Below are 8,117 nucleotides of genomic sequence, written 5' to 3'. Positions count from 1 at the left end.
TAAAAAAAAAAGGGGGCTAGGAAAGAAATTCTTAAACACAATCCTCAGAGCCTGAACAATAATTAGAAAAAAACCCCTGGATTTAATCACATGAAAACTGCAGATATATGCTTCAGCACCCCCTAGCCAAAGACATGAAAAGATGGTGGATAGCCAGGTGTAGTGCCACACCCGATAGTACCCAAAACTTGGGAGGCTGAGGCAGCAGGATCACAAGATCAAGGCCAGCATGGGCAACTTAGTGAAACCCTGTCTCAATAAAATCATAAAAAGCACCCCTGGGTTCAATCTGAGTACAAAAATGAATAAATCCATAAATAGCTGTTGGTGAAGGAGGAGGAAAGGTTTGCTCTGTTTCTAATCATGGATGATGGGTCAATGTCTAGACTATCGTGAACTCCTACAAACCACCAGAGAAGACAGGACGACCCAGCGGGAAATGAAGAATGGGAATAGGCTACTCTGAAATGGCAACAAGGACACCGAGAGGTCTTCAGCCTTCTCTCCAATGAGAGCGAAGGGAGGGATACAAGATGTTTGTCCCTGTCCCAGACAGAGCGACCCCTGTAGCCTGCTTGGTGAACCAATATGGCGGGGCTGAGGCTGAGCGTGTGCATGGGTTTTGACATAGGGAGGTGAGCCCTCACATGTGCCCCAGAGAAACACCTGCCCAGATGTGAAGGACAAGGAGTCCCTCATGGCGTGTACCCACTGTGAGGGTGACTGAGCATGTGTGCTGGGAAGACCCCATGTTTGTCTTGACTATGGCACACGTGTAGGTAAACTGTGGAAGTGGGGCGATCTGTGCCCGTGGTTGGGGATGAGGGTGCCTGCGAAGCAAGTGAGTAAAAATGGTGTCTACGCAGGATTTGTTCCCTGGGGACTGAGGTCCCTCCAGTTCTCAGCACACGTACGTATTTGGATGTTTGTTCATTGTGTGGCACAAGTAAGACAGATCCTTTTGCAAGTATTGGGTAGACCAGGTGCTCAGTGTTCATCTGGATCTTGAACCTCCACAAAGGCTCTTGAGCTGAAGGCGTGGTGCCAGCCTGTGGTGCATTGGGGGTGGAGGGACCCCAGGAGGTTACTGGAGGAAGCTGGGTCATTGGTGGTGTGCACTTGAAGGACTATTAGGACCCACCCTGTTCTGTTCTGTGCTTTAGGTGATCAGGAGGTAAAGAGCCTCCTTGGCCATGCCCACCCGCCCTGATGTACTGTGCTGCCACAGGCCCAGTACAACAGTGACCCTGACCGAAACCTGAGACCACAAGCCAAAATAAGCCTTTCCTTCTTGATGGTCTCTAGGGGCTGGGATGTAACCCAGTGGGAGAGCACTTGCCTAAAACACACAAGGCATCGAGTTTTGTTACGTCGGCGGGTACTGAGTTCATTGTCTCTGTTCAGCAAAGAATCGGAGAACAGGACACAGAGGCAGCAAGCAGGCAGCTGGTTTATTGCAAAAGCAACAGAGACAGACTTCTCCCCAGAGGAGCGTCCCCAGAGCCAGGAGTCTGGAGGGGAGTTTTTGCCTGTTCTTTTTATGATCGCTGGAATTTCTTCCTTTCCTTATCTCCTCCCCTGTCCCCGGTCTCCTCACTGTTACTGATGGGTGCCCTCTCTGTCCACGTATATGCTCTAGTTTTTCTATTGGATCCCCTGCTTAGGGTCACGAGTACAGAGTGTCTGTCTGATTGCGTCCCTGGCTTGTCCATGGGCACTTTTGTCAAGCAGGAAGTTGACCTCCTCAGGAGACCCTCTCCATGCTCCTTGCTCGGGCCCTGCCCCGACCTCCTCACTCACCATCTTGCCCTGGCTGCCGAGGCCTTTCTATGTCTCCCTCAGTGTGATCTCCAGCACCGCAAAGAAAAAAGTTGATCATCTCAGGCATTTTGTCATAGCAGGGGACGGCTGACTGACATACCTATGTAGAAAACAAGCAGAAGTCTTTCCTTCCCACCTTGTCCAGTATGGAAGAGCAAATGGCAGTCTGCATGTCGCCCAACACCTTTGGCTCTTTCTTCTCAGCAGCTGATCATTGAAAGGTGCTGTACACACCAAAGCCCTTGGGTTCCTTGACTTGTAACCACTGGTCACTTTGTGGTATTTGTTTCCACTGCAGAGGTAAAGCATGCTGCACCTGGTGTCAGCCTTTCTCATGGCCGGGTCTTCTTGGCTAGCCTCCATTAATCTCTGTAAATATTCTGTGAGCTTAGAAAGAATGCGTATTGCAGAGCTGTGACGGGACACTTTCTGTAAGTCATTTTGGATCTGCTTGTGAATTCTGAGTTCAGATCTCCAGACCTGCCCTGCTATTTTGTCTGTTGGTATTCAAATCACTGAGGTAGGAACATTAAACTCCGCTGTTCTATTCTTGTTCTCTCCCCGCTGTGGTTTGTCATGGTTTGCTTTGTGTATTCCGAGGCTATTTTGTTATGTACATAACATCCATACAACTAGAGCTTCCTGGCTTATTTAAGGGATCCTCTTTGTTTCTCAAAAAAAATTCTGGCCACTTTTTGGGTACTGGGGGTGGAATCCAGGAGTATTTAACCACTGAGCCCCATCCCCAGCACTTTTTATTTAAGTTGCTGAGGCTGCTTTGAACTGCCATCCTCCTGCCTCAGCCTCCCAAGCCACTGGATTTCAGGTGTGTGCCATCGCACCCAGCTTGGCCTTCATTTCTATTTTGCCTACTGTTGATACAGCTTTTTTGCAAGTTATATATTTTTCCATCCATTTGTTTTTAACTTTTTGTATCCTTATATTTTAGGTGCAGCTTTTGAGTTTGCATATAGATACATTAAAAAACCTAGTCTAGCTCTCTTAAAATAGAGGACTTTGACTATTTACTTTAGGTATAACTTCTGAAATGCATGTGTTTAAATCTACCATCCTGGTTGGTGCTTTCTGCTGCATCCCTAACCTTTTCGGCTCCTGGGATTCACTGGGTGTGTTTGCTCTGCTGTTTCTTCCACTTGTTTGTTTACTTTTTGGTACTGGGGGTTGAATGCGGGGGTCTTAACCACTGAGCCCCATCCCCAGCTCTTATTATATTTTATTTTGTGACAGAGTCTCTCTAAGTTGCTTAGGGTCTCACTGAGTTCCTGAGGCTGGCTTTGAACTCACGATCCTCCTGCCTCAGCCTCCCGAGGTGCTGGGACTACGAGTGTGTGCCCCACGCCCGGCCTTCTTGCACTCTTTGCAGGTGGCCTGTCCCCTCTCTCTGAGCTTCCCTGAAGTGCTGTGTCCTCATTTGGTGTTCTCCTGCTTCTGAGTGTTGGACCACGTGTCCTTGGGCGTGAGCTTGGTGGACACTGCAGGCCGAGGTTCTGACCTGGGAGGCGGGTCTCTGGGGGGATGCAAGGCGCCGCGGGAAAGCTCCCTGCTCCAGGGACCTCAGTTCATCCTGAACGTTCCCGGGCAGCCCTGGTCCTCTTCTGAGGTTCCTTGGTATTGGGGGTTGGAAGTCCCTTTGTCTCTGCAAACACTGACAGTGGGCAGGACATGGGGAACTTTGTCCCGGCTGCTGGCTCTCTGGGGCTCGCTCGTCATTGCTGCAGGGGCCACCCGAGCCTGTTTTATGTGGGGAGGTGGCAGGTGCCATGTCCAGGGCACAGCAGTGCTCCCCGGCGCTGAGATCCTTCCGGCATCTTGAGCCACATTTCTTCCGGGCACTGCCAAGTGGAGTCACCATGTTCTCCCAGAGGACCTGGAGGGTGCTTGCCCCCCTCCTCCCTGTGGTGGAGACCCCAGCCTCTCGTTCCTGTGCTCGCCTATGTCCTCCCCCAGCTCCTCTCTCTCATCTTGGGAGTCCTGGCTCTGGAGTGGCTGTTCCAGGTCCCTGCACGGTCTGCATTATTAGGGTTGGCTGCAAGTGTGGCTGGGAGCCCCTGCCCGGCCACGCCTCTCCTGTGGTGGGTCTCTCCCTCCACGCTCTGCAGGCGGGCAGCCTCCTCAGCAACCTCCGCCCACCCAGAGGTGACCCGCTGCTTCTGTACCAGTGTGTGCTGCAGCCCAGAGCAGCTGGCTGTGTGGCAAGGAGGCCAGCTGGGTGGCACAGCGGCACAGGGCAGTTTTACGTTCCTGAGGCTCCCCAGAATGTGCCGTGCTCAGCTTCCCTCTCCTGCGGGATGTTACTCTTTCAGGGGCCATGGGCACCCCCTAAGTGTCTGCAGACCTTTGGCGATTCGAGCCCTCGTCTGTTTATCATCCCAAAACACTCATTTTGCATCTGCCAAATGTGGACTTGTGGCCAGAGGGAGTGGGCATGCCTGGGGCTTTTCTCCTCTTGTCCCCTGACCCTAGCCTGCCCTGGGACCCTCCAAGGGCCCTGCCTTTCCAAGGACCAGCACTTCTGTACTGGGACTAGAGAGGAGAGTGGGAAGAGGGAGTTGCTACTTGGTTATTCATGCACACAAAGTCCCACTCCATGGACTGTCAGTAATCAGCGTTCAGCACCCTTCCTGGCTGGTTCTGGAGGCCAACCTGCCCCACTGAGCCTGCACCCTGCAAGCAGAGACGGGGAAGGTGTATGGGGGCCTCAGGAAGATGGAAGTGCTGGGCGTCACTCTATGTGAAACTCCCAGGCCCCCTGGAATGGACCCCTACCCCGCACCTAGAGCTGCTAATTAGCTACTTGAGGGAGGAGGTGGGAAAGAAAGCACTGCACCAAGCACACAGTTGGTTTACACAGCTTAGGCTTTATTAAAAGGAAGTTCGTTTGTTATTTTGTTTTTTTAAAACAGGAGAAGTTGGAAGCAACAGGAAGGAAGGAAATCTCTTAGGGAAGTGAGTCAGAGGAGCAGGAAGTGGCCTGGGAGGACCCAGGTGCTGAGGGTCAAGAAGTTGTTTAAAACAATCCTCGGTGAGCACCGGAAACCTTGCCTGGCTGTGGGGTGGGACCCTGAATCTGAGAAGCCTGGAAAGAGGCAGGCGATGGTCACTGTGGCTGTCAGCTAGGCACGTGCCCACGTGCAGAGGAAGGCCTCTCTCCGGCACCTGGAAACATGCTTCTCTAGAGGGAGAAAAGTGGAGACAGAGCCCACCAGAGAGGGCGGTGAGAGCAGAGGATGAAAGGCAGGAGAGGTTGTAGTCACCTCAGGGAGGCCAGTGGACAGGAGCTGACCAGGGACAAGAAACGGTTTCACCAGACACTGAGAAACCCGGAGGCCTGAAGTCAGAGATTTAGATCTTGCACTGGCAGCAAATGGGGACGCAGCAGCTGGACTGGCAGCAGGAGGACCCACAGCCTGAGGAGCAGCAGGGTTTGCAGCAGCTAGACTGGCAGCAGCAGGGCTTGCAGCAGCTGGACTGGCAGCAAGAGGACCCACAGCCTGAAGAGCAGCAGGGTTTGCAACAGCTGGACTTGCAACAGCTGGACTTGCAGCAGCTGTCCTGGCAGCAGCAGGGCTTGCAGCAGCTGGATTGACAGCAGCTGGACTTGCAGCCTCCACAGGAGCCACAGCCCCCCTTGCATCCCCCACAGGAGCCACATCCCCCCTTGCAGCCCCCACACGGAGCCACATCCCCCCTTGCAGCCTCCACAGGAGCCACAGCCCCCCTTGCAGCCCCCACAGGAGCCACAGCCCCCCTTGCAGCCCCCACAGGAGCCACAGCTGGAGCGGGAACAGGCTGGCACACAGCAGCACACGGGCTTGCAGCAGCTGGAGCCACAGCCCCCACAGCTGGAGCCACAGCCCCCGGAGCAGCCACAGCAGGTCATGGTTCTGGAGGTGGAGGGTGGAGGAGGTGAGAGCAGCAGGTGGAGAGGGAGGAGTGAGGTGTGGGGCCTCCTGAGCCAGGGTCTTTATACCCCTGTCTGGTGGCCTCACAGGACACATGGTCATTTCCTTGTGGCTATTTCTGATTTTCCAGATCTCCTCTCCTTTTATTTTTGCAAGGGCCTTCCTACTGGCTCTACCTTCTGTTTTCTTGATTTGTCTTCCTTATTTATCTGGGGCCCTCTGATTGCTGCTTCAGCTCAGGGCTATTAGGTGTGCTGTCAGGAGTCCAGCAGGTCACCTGCTGATGACATGTGACTACAGGGTGACAGAAAGTTCCTGCCCAGTGTTCTTCCCTGTGCTGTTGATTTCCCGGGGACAACGTTCACTTCACATTCTTTCTTAGGTTTCAGAAGTCGTCCGTGGTCTTACCGGGAACAACAAAAAACTGGAGAAAAGGCCCTGGCCCTGACGCTGCCGCCTGCAGGTGGAGCCGGCTTACGTCCCGCGCACGCGGGTGCTCACTGGACGCGGCCGTCTCTCCTCAGCTCCGCAGGCTGCTGTCGCCCTGCCGGAGCCCCTCACTTTGTTACGCACTGTGTGCAGCCCGCTGGCTGCAGAATCCCTTCCCTGTCCAGTTTCTGAAAATCCCGTAAGTTTCTCTGGATGTTTTCTCACTTCTCTGTTCAGACCACCGTCCAGTGCTGGGCGAGTTCCCTCCTGGAGGGCCTGGCCCGTCTGCCCAGCACAGACCCCCGCCGCTCCCGGGGTAGGGTCCCCAGCCTGGGTCCCTGCCCATCCTGACCAGTTGCTGAAGCACGGAAGGACCCCTTGACAGTGGGCATCCCTCCTTGTCCTGGCAGCCCCCCTGGGTTGGCCTGAGAACTCCCCATTTGGGTCCCTCTGTAGACGCCTCCCCAGAGGGTCAGGGCCCTGGTCCCCAGGCCTCAGTCCCTTCCAGGTGTGGGAGAGGGAAACCCAACTCCTGTGTCCCCACGGACTGATGCCCCAGGAGAGGCCCTGGCTGGGACGGGCTCCTCATGGGCCCCAGGGAGGCCTGGCCTCCCTCTCCCCCGCCCCACGGGGCCCAGGGCCATGAGGAGGTGAGGGGCCTGTCCACTCAGGTGCTGCTTCAGCCTTAGGAGCCCTCTCCTTCCCTGTGCTGATGACGCCTCAGCAGGGGCGGAAGCCCCCAGACCCCAACACGCAGCCTGCTCCCAGGGCTGGAGCGTGCTGCTGGAGGGTGGCCAGGCAGCTGTGCCCAGGGCCCAGGGCTTCCCCTGCCCCACCTGGCACCCACTGGGCACCCTTAGCTTTTGGGGAGATGAGGGGTACCCAGCCAGGCCCTGGCTGGACTCACTGCTGTCTTCAGGAGGTGGACGGGCAGATGGGGCCTGATGACAGAACCTCAGGGGCTTAGACAGACCCTCCCCCCACTCCCACCTCGGGGCTCAGGTCAAGGGCAGACCCTGTGCAGGGCCACAGCAGGGGTGGGGGTCCTGAGCGCTGCGGCCAGGGGAGGCTGCAGGGGTGCAGGAAGCCTGGGAGGCAGGGGAAGGGAGGTGGGAAAGTAGTCTTGAGGCACTGGAAACACAACTTCCCAAAATCACGGGATGCAGCAGAACATCCTAAGGATGTAGTTTATTATGTCAATAATCACCCACTTAAGAAAAATATTGGTCAGGCCCGTGGCCACCAGTTCTGTTCCCACTCCTGGCCAGCACAGGTCGGGTGGCGCTGGTCAGCTTCAGAGTGAAGTTGTTAATGTGACTTCGTAGGGACCAGTGCTGGTACCCACCTTGTCTCCACCACCGTGGCTCCGCTGCCGGGACCTGTGCCATCAGCCCACGGGCCATGCCTGGTGGGGTGACCACAACTCGCTTGTGGAGTCTACCCACCAGGGCGGGAGACCTGGCACCAGGTGCATTACTGCGCGTCTCCCCGCCATCTCCAGGACATTGTCCCCAGGTCCTGGGAAAAAAGAGACAGAGGAAGAAGCAGCCGGAGGGCACCATGAGACTGCGCTTCCTGCGGTGGCCCTACGGCCAGGGGACCTGTGCCACTGCAGAGGGCACTGAGTGCAGTTCGCTGCCCACATAACATGGCTCCTCTCCCCTCCACCCCTTGCTGAAGCTCTGACCACCTGGTGCGGAGCCTCCTGCTGGGCACTGACCTCAATTCCCACCCCTTCGCAGGAGCCTGTGAGGCCTGGGGGAGAGCGCAGAGGGACCCGTAGGGCGCAAGCCAGGGGCTGTCGTTGGCGCCACCTGCACCTCGCCCGCCGCCAGAGAGGGAACCGGACAGGTGAGTTCAGGACAGCAGCCACCGCCCTTTGCCTGGGACCCATGCGCTCTCCCCGCAGGACACAGGCTCTTGGAGCAGCCGCCCAGCGCCCTG

The 8,117-nt window shown here is 56.0% G+C and overlaps 1 long non-coding RNA gene across 1 annotated transcript; it reads left to right on the top strand.

Annotated features, from left to right (window-relative positions):
- Window positions 1-251: 251 nt before the first annotated feature.
- Window positions 252-5,445, top strand: LOC125618113. The gene is made up of 2 exons (XR_007349356.1): window positions 252-2,042; window positions 4,746-5,445. It is a non-coding gene; the product is annotated as an uncharacterized LOC125618113 (long non-coding RNA).
- The last annotated feature ends 2,672 nt before the right edge of the window (window positions 5,446-8,117 follow it).

The sequence above is a fragment of the Marmota marmota genome, unplaced genomic scaffold (genome assembly GCF_001458135.2).
Source record: "Marmota marmota marmota unplaced genomic scaffold, marMar, whole genome shotgun sequence".
NCBI lineage: Eukaryota > Metazoa > Chordata > Mammalia > Rodentia > Sciuridae > Marmota > Marmota marmota.
This window is presented reverse-complemented; position numbering and strand designations above follow the sequence as displayed.